Here is an 18,103-nt window from a genome sequence, read left to right as displayed (position 1 = left end):
TCCAAAAAGCTTTAGAGAGAATGAAGGGTGACTTTGGTGAATCACAATATCACTATGTAGCTTATCAGATGCTACTTATATGCTTATATGACCCCCCGTCCCCGTCCCACCCTCCCAAGTAAAACTTAAATAATCTTTGATCTGTTAAATAGTTCTCAGATTTGGAAGATTGAAAAAGAGAACAAAAGATACAGATATACTCTAAGATAAGAAAAATAAATGCTCATTTGAAAAGAGGGAAATAGGTGCTGTTGAATACTCCTTTCTGGTATTTACACTTTCTAAACCCTTTTTAGGCACAGTTTCATTTATACATATAGCTCCTTTGCAAGCTTAGAACCATTATAGAATTTTTGCTATTTTTGGATAAATGTGTTTCCAGATCTATCTAATTATGAATTGAAACTGGAATGGTCTTCCAGGTATACTCATATGAAATGACATCAAAGTTCCAGCATACAGTGGTGAGAAACTGTTATGATTTAGTTCTGAACAATGGTGCTGTTCTGAGTGGGCTGGGTTTGAATAGTTTTCAGTTGCATGTAACAATACAATGAGGAAGTTCTCTCTCTCTTTTTTTTTTTTTGTTAAGCGATTGCATATTCTATGGACGTAAACTTATATACAATGAACTTTTCTGCAGTAAGATTAAACTCTGATCATCTTGAATTTTCCATCTGTATCTGAATTGATAGGCAGATCATAACATGTTTCAAAGCTCCTCTGGTAAAAGTAGCATTACATTTATTCTCAGGCACATGAATACCTACATTTATTCGTCAGTATACTTCTTCACACAGGTAAAAATCTTAGGATTGGATTCTAAAGACTTCAACATCACACAACAATGAAAGGAAGTGAAAAGCATTTAAACATCATGCTTTAGAAGCTGAAGCCCTGAAAGAGAGAGCAACAAATCAAAAACTCTTCTTCAGCAAGGCTAATAATTCACTTATATATTTAGGCAAGTGAAAAAGGCAAAATGTCACATAGAATCTTCGCTTTAAATGACTCCCTGTACATAAAATGTTTCAGTGTTGGCAGGTATTGGTGGAAGACAAGCAAAAGAATGAAATGGCTTTTTGGAGCAATTCCTTTAATGAACATCATTCAGTGTATGATGCAAACATTACCTTCTCCCTTCAAAATACCATTGTTCTGCACAAGCAATTTAACAAGCGTATTTGTGCAAGTGCACAATGAAAGTTGCACTGGTATAAACGCAGTTTTTATAAAACTGTATTGGAGACTATATGTCTGTTAGAGGTGCTGACACTAAAAAGGGTGTTTCTTCAGACATGAGGATGTTTCAGAAAATTAATTATCTACATGCCTCTTGGAGAAACTGTCACTCAGATTTCTTTCTATTCTCGAAGAAGAGGATAAATTTTTAAAGAACATGTCATTTTCATATAGTGGTTTTGTAGAAGCAAACAGTATGCAGTGAGGTTTCAATGAGAACAGTAAGTCTTATAATACAATCCCAGTCCATCTGGTCATGTGACGTAGTTTGTAAAATTCTTTAATTAACACTATAACAAAAGCTTTACGATATTTGCTGTCAGCAACTACCTCTCAAGTTAATGAATTTCATCAGTGTTTAAAATACCCATTTTGTTGTTTTTGAATTGAAACCTTGCAACCACGGTTTCATTCTACCTCACATGAATTATTTCATCTGTAAAGCTCTGCTTTGCTGTGATGTTTGATGTCAAATAATTTCCATTTCCTCTGGTGTCAGTTTTTTGTTTCATTTTGTTTTTAAGAAGAAATGTAATCCATCAGATCAAACATCTGATTTGAGATCTAGAGAAGTAATATATTTGGATATCTCAGTGGAAATAAGAATGTTTAACTCTGTAATGATATTTATGAATAGCTTTATTCATCAAGATCTTGGACATTTTTGAAATGCAGACAATGAACTTTCATGACATATGACTTGAATATTTTCTTTTTTTTTTTTTTTTTTTTCTATACTAAATTATACTAGCCTCTCAATTTCAGTGCTATATTTCCATGCTCATTTAATATATTTTTTTTCAAATCACCTTCTCCATGTAGTAGGAGACTGATGACACTAAGCACTCTAAGAGAAAAACAAGTAAAAAATCTGTTACTACTTGTAATTCAAAGTGAAAACTTGACTAGCATTACAAATATATAGTTGTTAGATTACTAGTCAATCCTGGGAAATATCAACAGGTATGATGTCTGTTTGAGCCCTGGGTGGTGATCAAACATTTGTTTAAAACTGGTAAACAAAGTCTGCTTCTCTGTTGGAGTTGATTGTGCACATACTTGTAGCAAAAAGTTACAAGTAACTTTTCCCCAAATCCTTAAACAGTGAAAAGTTCCTCAAACTTCCATCATGTAAGAAATGAAAAGTTTTGTAGGTCATTTCTGTTGTGGCTGACGTTAATTCTTATTAGCTGCATTTTGTGTAATCATTTGGGAAATATTAATAAGCTTTGAAAATATTAGGTACTTGCCACTTAGCTTGTAGAGGAAAATGCTCCTTTCCCAATCCTACTTCTTCAATTTCATTAATATATCAGTCCATTCGTGTCCCACTGGCACAAATGCATGCCATTTGAACTAAAGTGAATGTGTAAATGTGCTTAGGGAGAGAAAAAAAATATAGACATCTGCATAAAATGTATATAGGGGTTAGTTTTTCCCCTGAGGTTACAAGAAATTTGCCCTTTTCTTAACTCCACAGATGCTCATGGGCCTAGGATTGTTTCTAAATGAATTATTAGTCCAGATTAGAGTACCACTGGGGCAAATCCTAAACACATTTATTTTTTTTTTTCTGACATCTATGGCAATTTTGCACACAGAGTGAATATATAACATACTTTTTAGAAATCACTCTTTCACTTCACAATAGACATTAGGATTTAGCAGCTGATATTCTCATTCTAATTTTAATGGAATTGCTTTATGTGGAATGAACAAAATGTATTGCCCTGAAGTTTTACAAGTTATTGTCCTATTTAGATTTTGTTTATCATAGGAAAAAAGAAAAAGTCAAAAATTAACAATCTTTCTAATTAGAACAGTGAGTGAACCTTCCCAATAATAATAATAAAAAATTGCTTATTTTAATAAGCATATTAAGTAGTCATGGTTCACTTGATGTAAAAGACTTGTATCATGCAACCTCATATGTTATCTTTAAACTGTACAGTTTAAATGAAGGAAAATTGTAAGATGGTACAAAAATGTGTAATTGTAAAAGAATGTACATCTTTTTTTTCCTGTGTGGTAGACTACCATGCTATTAGCAGTTATAAAACATTCTAGTACATATGAATTTTTATCATATGCATTGTTGTTCATTGAAGAAAATGATAAAACAATAATTTAAAAAAAATGAATTTCAGTGTTTTGAAAGATTTGTATCTTTATCATATAATATATTGGTTCTTAATGATAGTATTTAATGTACTGCCTGAAGTCCTGTTGCCATAATAAGATCAGACTCTGAGTTTCTATAGCATCATGATCCTATTGGCTTTTGTAATAGACTTGATGTTCTCATATGGTTTGTTACATAAGTTGCTGTCCATTGTAGTAGGCAATTTTGATGAGGCAGTGTGTTTAATTTCATAGTGGAAAAACAGAGACAAGAAGTAAATCACTACATTTTCTGCTGTTCAATGCAAATTATCCACAAAATCAGAGGGAATCACAGTCTCTCAGGTGACAATTTGATCTCCATTGTTTTCTTATAAATGCATTGCTTTTATTAATCCAATCAGAATTATGTTGACACCTTTTTCTCTCAGCTATCAATCATTAGTTTATTCTTTGAGATTTCCATCATCATTACATAGATAATTTAGGATGGTAAGTTACTAAATATTACTTAAGACCAAAATGAGTCAATGAATCATGGATGCCCTGATAGAAAATTTGGTGAAGGTGGGAATGGTTTACTTGTAAAACTATTTTGAGAAACTTTGCAATATTTAAATCCCTCAAAAATGATTTATCACAAAGTATTTCACAGGAAAGAAAATAAGACTGATGAATATGTATTATATGTATACATATAATAAAATATATGTAATATATTTTATTTCTTGAATGACAATACATTATTGATCTATCCACAAAATCTTACAATCTTCCATTAAATAGGATGTTTTATATCTGAGATATATCTATGCTGAAATATACCTTGTGAGTTTAAAAGTATTTTTGGTGTCTCTATGAAATAGATATCTCTTAATGGATTATTTAGAAAATGTAAAAATATTGCTTTAAAACTGAAGTATTTCTTGTGAATTACTTATGATTATAGCTCTGAATATTTGACAGGAAAGAAGTAACAAACAAATTAGTCCTAAATATAAATTTTTGCACACTAGAGTTCACACTTAAATTTCATACTGAAATATATAAGGAATCTACTGTTATGTTTCCTTATATGTGGAGTTTGGGATTTTTACTGTTGTTTGCTTATTTGTTTGACATTTTAAAAATATATAAATATTGAAATACAAAGTACAGCACACCAGAGAAGTAATGGGTTTCAAAATGCATTTTCCTATTGAGCTATGTTTGCCTGATGAATGTTGATATCTTTTTTAATATGTGTTATTAGTCACAATTTGCCATCATCAAATTTCATACCATAACCATAGGGATATCTATTTTTTTTTTAAGAGTATACTTAAGTGTTTTCAGAGTAGATTATTTAAAAGTAGATACAAATTATTTTAGAGATTATTACTTCATTGGTGTATAATCTATCACTTCAACATTTCACTGAAGGACCACCTTCCTTTAAGTTAGTCTCTGGGGAAAAAAATGGGGTGATAGTTCATCTGATCTGAATTCATTAGAGGGCAAGAAAGAAGTTCAAGACAAATGGTAGTGTGGGGGTCAGGAGGAAAAGCAATGATGAATAAATGGGAAGAAAAAATCTGCATACAACTTTTCAAATAAAGAACTGTGATTAGGAGAGGAAACTGAGGGGAAATTCAACAATACTTCTTTCTTGTTCCTCTTAGCTGTCTAATTTCTGAGGGCATTATTTTGATCTAGGATTCTCACTGACACTTGGAACAGTTTAAAAACAGTCCAAATCTCCTCTAATTACTCATGATGGTAACCAAATATTTTTAACTGATTGTACACAAGAAGAAATTACATTCAAGATTTTAGTAACAGAGAGAATAGTGACACATATTTACCTTTTCATCTAAATAAATAATATCCAGTAGTTGTCTTTCAGATATGCTGGAGGTTTATATATTTCATTTGGTCTTAAATAAGTCTGATTTAGAATATCTCAGAAGTGTACAGCAGATAATGGTTACCTGACATGAAAAAAATATATATTTCTATAGATTAAATAATAACTTTATTAATAATAACAATGTCCTTCAGGAAAAAAAAAAAAAAAAAAAAAAAACATTTTATGAGATATAGCTCAGGTATAAACAGAAATTTGAAGACTATTGTAAAAGGATATATCCAGTTCAATTGATTCACTGTCCTCATGTATTTAGAATTTTACTCCAGAGAAGTACATAGGTATTCACCAATCTGGTCGCTTTTTACAGATGATGGGTGAGCAGTGGATGTTGTCTACCTTGACTTCAGCAAGGCTAATATCTTCATGGGTAAGTTTAAGAAGTGTGAATTAGATGAGTAGACATGAGATGGCTGAGAACTAGCTGAACAACAGAGATCAGATGGCTGTGATCAGCAGCAGTCTTGTTGGAGGCCTGTAGGGAGTGGTGTTTCCCAAGGTTGATATTGTTTCTGGTCTTGCTTAACATCTTCACCACTGACCTAGATGGAGGGATAAAGTGTATCCTCAGTATGTTTGTTGATGAAACAAAGCTGAGAGAAGTGGCTGACACACCAGAAGGCTGTGCTGCCGTTCAGCAATATCTGGGTAGGTAGGAGAGCTGAGCAGAGAGGAACTAAATAAGGTTCGGTAAAAGTAAGTGTAAATTCCTGCACCTATGAAGGAATAACCACATTCATCAGTACAGGTTAGGTGCTGACCTGCTGAGAAGAAACTTTGCAGAGAAGGACTTGGTTGTGCTGATAGACAACAGATTGGCCATCAGCCAGCAGTATAACCTTGTACCCAAGAATTCTTAGCCATTTTGCATCTTTTCCATGGTATTTTAAGTAAAACATGCAATTCAAAAGGTGTTGTGCATATACACGTAATTTTGCTTTTGCTTTTACTGATGACCTCTTTAAATAATGTGCCTTAAAAAAAACCTTATTTTATATATGTTCCTGTTTCAGAGTACGTTTAGATCTGAGCGACAGGATATCTCAGTAGCAGAGGCAAGCAAGCATACACTCAAGGCAGCACAGAAGGTTAAGGGTTTTATTCAACACACACACACAGGCCTCCACTTAGATAACCCTAGTAAGCTGCAAGCAGAAACTCCCTAACAAGTGCAGTATTACTGACTGACCTTTGAGAGATGGATGAAATACAGAGGAGAGGGAGAAGGAACATACCAGTACTGGATTCAATAGGTAGTGTCAGCAGGGTGTCTCCTGCTTCAAAGTACACTTTTTCTCTCTTTTCCAGCACAGCCCCTCTTACGCTTTTATTCTCCCCAGGGTCTGCAGGGTTTTTTTCCACTTGCACACTGTACCCACATGGCCAACGTGATACAGAACCTAAGTGGAACACTTGCCTGCAAAACAAGCTCTTGCAAAACAAGATAAACTAGCAAGGTCAGTTCCCAACAAAACAAGATAAATGTCTCTAGCCGCAGATCTCACTTCCCTTCAAACTGTCAGAATTCTTTATTCATTATTCGGTCAGGGGTCTTTAGGTTCCCAACACAGTTCTTCAATATATCCAAAGTCTTTACCAATGTATTCTATTAAAATCGTAGATTTTTGTATATAAGAAAGTTAGTGTTTATGTAATGAATATATCTTATTCACATATTGAAAATAAATATCTCAGAGTAACTGCAGATTTTCTAAGCAACATATTTTTGAAGTGTTACTATACTGATGAATTTAAATTTTGATAAAAAGATTTTTTTTCTTTTAACAACTAGAGAAAATCACATACTATGCAAAAATATTCTTAATACATCACAAAAAAATATTATAGATAGAAAACAGAATTTTTTTTTCATTTTTGTTTCTTCATAAAGAAGTTAGCTCTTTCTATTCCTTCTGTTGTACATTTATTATAACATAAGTTTTGCCTTAAGTTTGCCTGGATTCTATTTACCTTTTAGGAACTTTTAATCTATAATTTAACAATATATTTCAAGCACAACTATACAATTTTTTTAAAAGATCTCTATCATCTTTTACAAGCGGATATCAGAAAATAATAGAATACCTTGTTACATTTTTGAAGAATTTGAAGAATTGCTAAAAATAAGGAAAGCAGAGTGATGGTGGAATAATTTGCTGCTGAGATGGTGGTGTTAATGTTGCATACCACTTAGATGAATAAAATTTGAGCATACAATTAAAGTTTAGTTCACTGATAAATTTTAACAATGAGATATTCTAAACTACATATTAAACTGTCAATAATATTTTGGTATGAGTGGTGTAAATAACAGTTTAGACCAATTTTATTGATTTGTGAGATAACAACAAAAAATGAAGCATATCACTCACCTTCACCCTCATGAAGATGCATGCATATCAAACAAACTTTCATGTCAAACATAAAATTGATAATGATCAATAATATTCTATGATATAAAGTGTGGTTAATTGCAATAAGCATTGATACTGGTTCTGTCTGCAATGATTTGTTATATTCATTGTGGAAGGTGAAGCAACATTTAACACATGGTGGTTCACTCATTTTTAAAGGACTCCAAATATTTGGGGCTTTTTTTAAAAAATGAGGAAATAGGCTGTGTTTTTACTTCCCAAAACATGAACATCTGCTGTGGAACCACATCTTCTAGCTGAGAAATTCAATAATCTGCCATTACTTAAATAAAATTTTTCTTTCTCCTTTTTTTTTTTTTTTTTTTTCCCTTTTCATTTTTAATTTGAACATCCTTATGCTTCTCAGGCAGAGTTTTTTACATTTTTTTTTTTTTTTTTTTTTTTTTTTTCCATACACTAGTCCCATCAACTGATGCTGTAATGTGAATTTTGTTTTTAGAAATAGAATGTGAGCTATTACCCAGATACCCTTACTGGGAACATTGTTCACATTATAACTTGTATGATGTATTCTGCTTCATCACTTAGATCTTTCTCATGCCAGCTCACTAAAAATCTCACTTTGGGGCAAACTCTTAGCTGGTGTAATGATGAGAATACTTTGATTTCAAAAGAATCACATTGCTGTGATGTCCTACCCTTTTCTCTTTGTCTCTCTGTATGTAATATATAAACACATTCTTATCTTCACGTATTTATTTTTATTTAAATATATATCTACATCCTATTAATAAAAAATGCTGCATTTTAAATCAGCGACATTAAATATGATTATTTTTGTAGTCATTTTGAATGTTTTCATTTTTATTCAGTGTAATGTATATCATTTTGGCAAATCCATCCATCCAAAGCCACAAGTATTTTGCTACTGAGTCCACTAGCCTCCAGCACAGGGAGAGAAGTTAGTAAAATCATTCTATATTTATTTTGAACATTAATTTATACCAAATAGGAAGATCAAAAGAGCTATTATCTATCTAGTATAAAGAGAAGATTGTTAGAATTGCAGAAAGATGAAAATATGACTAATTTCAGATTATTCAGCAATCTCCCATGTAACTGGGCACTCAGAACATGAGGTAGTTCAAAATGACTAAAACTGGAGTATATTTATGAAAGGGGGTTTCAGGAACAGTAAGAATGATTACACCTATCTCACTTTCTCAAAGTATTGCCACTTTTGCAGTAAGGTTTAGATACTTACTGTGAGAATCCTTTGTTTTTTGGCTCAAAGCTTGCTGCCTGAGCTATTTCTTGTGACAAGACTGACTTGTCTAGAAGATGAGTGATGAGTGTTGCTGTGTGGCAATCAACATCACTGTGTGGTTGTTTGCCTTCGGAAAATAGTGCTCAAGGACAGTTTACTGGCAGAAGAACTAACCTGTGACCAAATGACTCCTGTTTGCTATGGGAGACTGGGGGATAATACCATTGTATCCTGTGAAGGCAAGATACAAGTTGGCATCTCCCTGCTCCCTCTTATCTGCTGGCAAGGCCCGGAAGATAGGAGCAAAGGAGTTCCCTGTGGAGATCCCAGAGCCAGAACTTGCCACTCCACGGGGAGCTGACTCAACCACTTTGAAAGCATTGAAAAAGGGGCCATCATCGCCATGGTCGTTGTCGTCGTTGCAGTCGACGTCATCGTCAACAGAACAACAGTGCCCGACGATCCACCACTACTGAAGATCAGTGACTGAACTACAAACCACGCTGGATTCATGGTGGTGACTATCCCCCTCTTGCTTCCTCTAGAAACTCCTTGCTTCTTCTTTCCTATCTTTTCTATCGCCCTCCTTCCCTTCCCTATTACCCTAATTCATAATAATGTCTGTCCTCCTTTTCCCCATCTCCCTAATTAAGATTTATAATAAACTGATCGGACCAACATTTGAACCGTTGTTTCTTAATCTCACGCCAGATCTGTAATATTAAAAGAACCTCATCTCCCTCCTATAAATCGGAGTGAGACACTTACAAATGTAACAAAAAGTCTAAAAAGAATGAACTAGACCATTGGAATTTGATGGCAAAGTTTTTTTATAGCTTAGGTTTTTTTGATCAAAATTAAATCTAGAGTTGAACAGCATTAGTTTAATGGCCACATTAAAGCCTCCAATTGTTGCTTTTCACAGCATAAAATTTCTGAACTCTAAGCTGTTTAGAGAATTTTTATATTATTTATTTATATTTATATTGCTTAAGGCTTACCACATTTTAGAACAAGACTATATAGCCTTATTAAACATGCAAGAAATCAAAATTAACTACATTAGAAAAATCTAAAACAGAGGTATGAATTTTAAAATTTCCCTTAGTGTGTTGTCTAGGAACATAATGTCAGTTATAAAAAGCTTCTTTATGCAATTTGTAAGATAAATGATCAGCATAATAGACCTCAAACTGCACCTTGATACTGTAGGACTCTGTAGAATCTGTTATAACACAGCTCCGGTTTTCAGAATTAACATCAGATCACAGAACATTACTTTTTAAGGGTCATTAAATAAGGTTATTTTCAATTTACAGCAACTAGTACTAAAAACTAGGGTAAGCTAGAAGAAAAATCCTCCTTATTGTTATGTTTGACTGATTACCTAGAGATTGGCATTTACTATGGTAGTGAAAAATGATCTTTTCACTTCCTCTTAAATTCTGCAGATTATTCTATCAGTAAATCCCTGGCTGATACAAGGTCTTGGTTTATGGACGCATATTCTCAAATAGTTATTTTTAAATTTATTTATTTTTAATGTTATTGAAGTGCTTTCTGTGTAGCAGTAAGGCATACATGTACAAAGCCCTTTATCCTTTTGAACTATGTTGGAAACATGCAAGGAGGCAGCCTGTATTTTTCATGGTGTTCAAATAACTGCAGTATTATAGTAAAAAGGTTCACATTTTCTCTCTGCTCGAAAGAGACAAGTGGAAAAGAAGTATGAAATACTGGAAGGAAAAAAAAAAAAAAAGCAGATTCAGTCATTCAGAGGCTCAAATGATAAGACACAGGACATCTCACCTAGCATATTATATGAATGTGATCTATCTAGCTTCTCTGCCACCACAGTATAGTAAAGGGCATGCCAGTTTTCTACTAAGAGGTTTGTTTCCTTGCACACAGCTTCAAAGAACACAAAAATTCCTTACTTCTTTATTTCAAAGAGCAAGTGGGCTTACCTGCATCTTCTAATGTATAATGGCATGAAAATAAATCTACTTTTCCTTCTCATTTTTCTCCAAGTTGTAGTACTTCATGAGGAGCTATCTGTGCTAAAGGAAATACTTAAAAGCTGACAGAACAATAAATAGATGTATGGCTTTACAAGTGAGACAAATGACATCACTTAAACAATTTCAGGATAGAATCAGTGGTAAAACTGGCAAGTTAAATGTACAGCATCCTTGTAGCACCCCTTGCAGTACAATGTGAGCACAACTGGGATACTTAAAAGGTGCTTCATGAGACTGCAGGAGTGACGACACGATGAAAGAGTATGGATATATCTCTAGTCATAGGCCTCTTGGATTATGCGTGTGTCACTGGAAATCCTTTTATTTGTTTGTTTGTTTGTTTGTTTGTTTGTTTTCATTTTATTTTACCTTTTGTTTTGCTTCTACTTGTTACTTTGCTTCTACTGTTTTTACTAGAAGAGCGTCTCAACAGCATTGCTCAGAGATTTCAGTTTTCTTCCAGTTTCTTGTTTGATTTGTAAATTTTACTTTCATATTTCCCTGTAACATATTTATCCTTTATGTAAAATATGTCTGAATTTCTTTTTTTTTTTGATGCTGAATTGCTATAATCTTTCATCGTTGTTTAGGAGTCACACAGAAATGCCAAAATAACTGAAGCATAAAGAAAAGTATCTCTTGGCAAACTCATTACTGTGATGTCATACTGTCTTTCACAAATCTTTACCTTCCGTTCATGGTTTTAAAAGTAAAGCGTGCCTCATAAGGTTGTGAACTAGATGTTGTTTATATGTAGGAAATGTATTCTTAACAGTCCTGTCATGAACCCTCATGTATATTTAGTTTCTATTTGACCAAACTTACATGTTGTCTGGGAACATGCTCTGTGAGTTCACACAGCAGCCCATACTTTAAAAGACAGAGACAAGAAAATTGCTAAGTGCTTCCTATGAGTAATAAAGATAAGTAATACATATCAACCATAGCCAGTCCTGATACCTCCTGACAGCATAATATACACATGTCCCTTAACAGCAATTTTAAATCTTCTGACATGTGCTGGCTTTCCTCTTCTTGGGTGTTCTGCTCAGGTTCTTTTTGATCAGATCATTATCAGTTCTTTCTCCTTTTCCAAGTTTTTCTAATAAAAGAATGAAATACAAAGGCCCTAGAATATGAAATGTTGATATTTCTTTTTCAGTAGACCTTTCCAACATACCACATTGTTGTAAAATTCAGTTATATCCTTTGTAAGAGGAGGTTAAAGTAGCTTGAAAGAAGAAGTTTTACATTTTGAAAAGGTGAATGATGTTAATAGCTCTGAAATAGTGACTGACACCAGATACAAGGCAATATTGCCTTGAGCAGTTTCTTGGTGAAAAGCTGACTTCATCGCATATCTGTTTTGTTTTTTTTTTTTCTTTATTTGTTTTGGCTTTGTTTTGTTTTGTTTTGTTTTGTTTTGTTTTCCCCTAGCTATCAGAAGATGTTAGTTCAGTAGAGTGAAATTCTCTTTTTCTCATTTATAGGTTTGTAGATTTGAGGGGAGGCAAATTAATCCCTGCTGTAACCCCAACAATTGTCTTATAGCAAAAAGGAATGTGAAGACCAGTGTGTCATTTTTTGCCATTACATGTGGACTAAAATAAAAATCAAACTAAAATTAAGATCCAATGTTAGAATAATTGTACAGATAAAATACCACTGCATTTCAAGTCCTAAATTTTATACACCTTTGTAAGTTTTCACAGAATTTGAATCCAACTATCAAGAAAATACTTACAGGACATGTTTGAGAAAGAAATTAAAAAGATGTTTCTGTTTATGAAGTTACAAACACAGTGGTTTTTTTTTTTTTTTTTTTCCATGATTAATAACTTAAGTATTTAATCTTGATATTTTATTGGACAAAAGGAATATGATTTTAAATATCCTTTCCTTCACTTCCATGAGAGGCACTGGGTTTTGTTCCTTCAGACATAGTATTAAGAAGATAAGAGAAAACAATCTAAAATGAACCAGAAAATGAGTATCAGAGGAATGGAATTTATTATAAATTATTCACTTTAATGAGAATTTCTTCTGTTATGGGATAGGAAGATGGATTTTGGTCCTGTGATTTTACGTAACAGAATCCTTAGATATTTTGTAACAGATAGGATAGGAACAGAATGCTTTTCTGTTAACCCATAATAAATCTTTAAATTCAAAGTTGCAGAAAATAACTACTAGATACAAAATATGTTTTGTAAGGCCAGTAAAAACAACATGCCATTCATAAACAAAAGATCATCAAATGTAACATTTTTTCATCTTGCAAGATTGGGTCACATCTGTAAAGTGCAATAAAAACAAAGAAAAGAAAATCCATTGGATGAAACAAGGTTCAAAAATAGTTGTCCGGTGGTCCTGCGGGCCTGCTGTCCCCCCATCACAGATATGGGTAGATCTAGAGATAACACTGACAGTATGTGATTTTGATTACCATAACTGGTGCTGATTAGCTAGAAAATTATTTGACACAGAAATTGTATATAAAGCATATCAACTTCTCAGGGCCTCATGTGCTGGCAACATTGCAGCACACTTAACATTTTTTAATAATGATCCATGGACCACTGAGGCAATAGGAGAAGGCAAAAGGGAAATTCAAGGGAATACTTCAAGGAGAGGGCAAGAAGGCAACAAGGCTAACTGCTCAGCTTAAATGCCTCTACACCAACACACTGTGAAACATGGTTTTCTGAATCCCTCTTTTATTTTTCCTCGGCTCAAAGCTCTCTCATGAGGCATTTTGGTGACAAGACTCTAATTGACAACTGAGAATTATTTAGGGGGGTGAGTGGTGAGTTCACTGTGCCACAATACTTTTGCTTAAGCAGAAGCAGAACAGTCTTTTTCAGGAGGCAGCTTGAAGGAGATGACCACTGCAAAACATGGTAATTCTTGTGCATGGCATTGAGGACACCACTCTCTGCTGGCCAGGTGTGTCATGCTAACAGAGGAAAAAGAAGAAGAAAAAAAAAAGAAACTAAAAAGTGGGGGATAAAAGGTCCCCACTAAACTAAGTACTTTGGAGGAGAGGAACTCCCCCAAAAAAGAAACCTTCTATGGAGGAATTCCCTAAGAGAAAAAAGACCTCTTAGGAAAGAACCCCTGGACCCTGCTTGCTATGAAGCTTCCTGGCTTTCTCCTATCCTCCACAGTTATTGGACAAATTCCTGTGGAAAAACTAGGAACAACACTGAAAACTTTTGTGGTGACTCTCTCTTACCTTCTGCAAAGACTCCTTACCTTTTATTTCCTAACTCTTTTCTATCGCCTATCTCCCCACCCCATCTCTGTAAACAACTAGGATTTGTAATAAACTGATCAGACTAACATTTGACCCACTGTGTCTTATCTTGCCACCAGGTACACTAATATTAGAAAGAACCTCCTCTCTCTTCCATGATTGGAGTGAGACACACATGTAGACTGGGAAACAAACAGGAGGAATAGAAAGATACCATATTACTAGAAAACCATGACGTAGTTGCCATCACCAAAACTTGGTAAGATAATCCCACAACTGGAGTGTAGTTATTGATGACTACAAGACACTCAGAAGGGAGGGGCAAGGAAGGAGGGGAAGAGGAGTTGCTCTCTACATCAGTAAAGGAGTAGAGTCTCTGAGGAATGGCCAGAAGCAAGTTGATAGTCTATAGGTAGAAGTTAGACATTGAGGAAAATGGGGGAGCTTTGTGGTGTCTACTATAGGCCATCTGATCAAGAAGAGCCTTTTGATGAAGCCTTCTTCCTCCAGCTACTGGATCATACATTCTTATCCTACTGGAGGACTTCAACCACTCTGACATTTGCTGGAATAGCGTGGAGATCAGTAGGCAATCCAGGAGGCTCCTGGAATGCTTCAAGGATAAATTCTTGAGCCAAGTAATAGACAGCCTCACGAGGAGAGATGCAATACTCTTGTTCACCAATGCAAGTGAATTGATTGGTGACATCAGGGTTGGAGGCTGCCTGGGCTGTAGAGATCATGCAGTGATAGAGTTCATATTCCTGAAGGATATCAAACACATAAAGAGTAAAATCAGAATGCAAAAGTTTAGGAATGCCAAATTCCACTTCCTTGGAAAGCTAGTCAACAAAAACCCCTGGGAATCTATGGCTTAGTTTCAGCTGGGACAGAATTATTTTCTTCAGTGTCTGGTATGATGCTATGGTTTTGTTCTAGGAAAAAAAAAAAAAAAAACCAACAACAAAACAATGCTGATAACATACTGATGTTTTTAGTTGTTGCTAAGTCGTGTTGTACAGAGCCAAGGCCTTTTTCAGCAAAGGGTTCAAGGAACTGGGAGGGAACAGAATTAGGACAGCTGACTTAAAGTGGCCAAGAAATATTCCATACCAGATGACATCATGTGGAAGGAGTTTTGAAGGAAATGGGAGTTCATTTCTCTGTCACTTTTGCTGCTTTAGGGGATAGCTGGGCATCAGTCAGGGAGCAGTGAAGAACTGATTGTGCATCTCTTGTAATATACAATGTATATTGTAGAAATACATATATAATATGTATTACCATTTCCTTCATTTCCTTTTCTTTCTTAGTAAATACTTTTATTTCAACCCAGAAGTTCTACTTTTTTTTTTTTTTTTTTTTTTCTTCTCCCCCCTCAGTTCTCTCCTCCATCCCACTGGGAAAATGAGGTGTGAGCAAACAACTGTATGGTGCTCAGCCACCTGCTGGGTATAACCACAACATAGAGACAAGAGATCAGAGCAGATCTGGCAGATCTTTAAGAAGCTTTCCTTAGAGGACAAGAGCCCTCTATCCTCAAGTTTAGGAAGTCAGGAAAGGAAGGCAGAGAGATGGCATGGCTGAACCAGGATCTGGTGGTCAAACTGGAATGCAAGAAAAAATTTATAGGCAGCGAAAGCATGGACAGCCACACTGTGGATGTATGATAGAGAAAAGTATAGAGAAACTGCAAGGCTGTGTATGGATGATGTCAGGAAAGCCAAGGCCCAACTGGAATTGGACTTGACAAGGGTTGCAAAGAAGAACAAGAAAGGCTTCTATAGGTACATCAGTCAGAAAAGGAAAGTCCAAGAAACACTGTTCTCCTCTAGTGAGCAATACAAACAGGCAACGGACAAGAAAAAAGCTGAGTTATTCAATAATGTTTTTTCCTCAGGCTTTACTGGCAACAGATCCTCACATAACCCTTGAGTGGATGGGTTGGAAAGTGGGGACTGGAGGCGAGATGTTCCTCCTACTGTAAGTAAAGATCAATTTTGCAACCACCTGGGAAGCCTGAACATCCATAAGTCTACTGGTCCCAACGTCTATTCTGGTCAAGATTCCTAAGGGAATTGGCTGATATATCTGCCAAGCCAATCTCAATGATGTTTGAAAAGTCATGGTGATCAAGTGATGCCCTATAGGAGGGCTTTAAGAAAGAAGGGAACAGACTCCTTCATAGGTTCTCTGGTGATAAGGCAGGCAGAAATGGTTTCATACTAGAAGAGGAGAGATATAAATTAAAAATACAAAAAAAAAAAAAAAAAAAAAAAAGATTTTACAATAAGGATAGCAAAACTGGGACAGGTTGCCCAGAGACGTGATGGATGTCCCACTCTTGGAGTCTTTCAAGGTCAGGCTTCTCTAGTTTCTGAACAACCTCATACATTGCAGGTCATAGGAAGCAGGCCTCACTTGTTGTCTTCATAGCAATATGACAAATACAATATTAATTGCAAGGGAGTTGAACTAGATCATCTTTAAAGATCCTTTCCAACTCAAGCAATTCTATGATTCTGTGATTTTAAATATGATTCTAATAATTTTACTGACTTTATTTATTACTAGGTTCACCAGTGATGTGGTACAAAGATTGGCTGGAAAAATTGAAAGCTGTTGCCAGCTTGTAGCTGTAGATATCCTGAATTTCTGTCACATTTAATTTGCTCATCTTACTGGATATGTTTGCTGGACTCTGGAAATTCATGTGGAATTAGAAGAGCATGTTGTTCTTGTACCACAGTGGCATTTTTGCTACCTAGTGAACATATTAGATGTTTTGAAGTTATTATTCATAATTCTTTTATTTCCTAAGAACACTCCTGTTGTCAGTCAAGTAAGAACTTTTGTACAAGTTTTAACGTGTATCCTTAGATACAGCAAATAAGTACTATGTAAGTCTGGATGACCATCCTTAAAACTGCTAAAGTGATTAAGTAGAGGAACTCCTACTCACAATACAATGATTAAACTTGTCTTTGAAGATAGGAGCATCATGAAAACACATGTAGTTAATTATCATGATTAGTGTAGCCTGCAGGTGGAGAGATTGGCCGTATCTCTAACTGACAAGCTGTAGGCCTGAGACTACATTAGAATAGCATGTAAGCGATAAAAATATGTATAGAAAAGCTTCCTGAAAATCCTGGGTTCTGCTAGTTTTTGTAGAAGACTAACTTCCACCTAAACTTGCACAAGTTTGCAATAAATCAGTATCTCATCTCTGTGTGTGAGATTGGCTTACTGCATACTGAGTAACAAATTTCACCTTTCCGATAACACCTCCTACAGGAAGATTGTTTGGAATGGGATATTGTTTCCTTTTGTCCATTAAATGGATTAAAGTAAAACAAAGCATTAATGATAATATGACCTTTGCATGAAAGTATTCATTTTTTAATCTTCCATTTAGATGCATTCGCCATTGTGATACTTTCAGTTCCAAGAGGAGCAGTCTCCAGAGAGAGATCCTTCCTCATGGCAGTCTGTGGGATAAAGAAGGTTATTGTATTGCTAATGACTGGTAAAGCTCAAGGGTAACTTGAGCCAGATGTATAGACCTACAAGGCAAATAACCCTTACACGCGACCAGTCTTGATTGCATGGGAAAACTGTTGTGTTGCTCAGATATAAAAGATGGTAAGCACCTAGAATAAATGTCTTTTGTTCTGCACCATCAAACAAGCCCACACCTCATTTACCTCTCCAGCAAGAGAAGCCAGGGCAGCCCTGCAACAGCAGTCAGCTTTTAAATGGGATCTAGGAGAGGTGGAGCCAGGCTCCACCCTTTCTGGGCACACAGGTGAATAGCTTTCACTTGTGCTCCCACGGCTGACTCATTACTTGTCTCAAGTGATCAATAGAGGCTCAGGCTGTGATTCAATAGTTCCCAAACAATTAGTGAAGTAA

General features: G+C 35.0%; 1 pseudogene; it reads right to left on the bottom strand.

Moving 5' to 3' along the window:
* LOC146542327 (uncharacterized) overlaps window positions 1–18,103 on the bottom strand; it is a 203,642-nt pseudogene that overhangs the window by 104,574 nt on the left and 80,965 nt on the right.

Source organism: Meleagris gallopavo, chromosome Z (genome assembly GCF_905368555.1).
Source record: "Meleagris gallopavo chromosome Z, MGAL_WU_HG_1.1, whole genome shotgun sequence".
NCBI lineage: Eukaryota > Metazoa > Chordata > Aves > Galliformes > Phasianidae > Meleagris > Meleagris gallopavo.
This window is presented reverse-complemented; position numbering and strand designations above follow the sequence as displayed.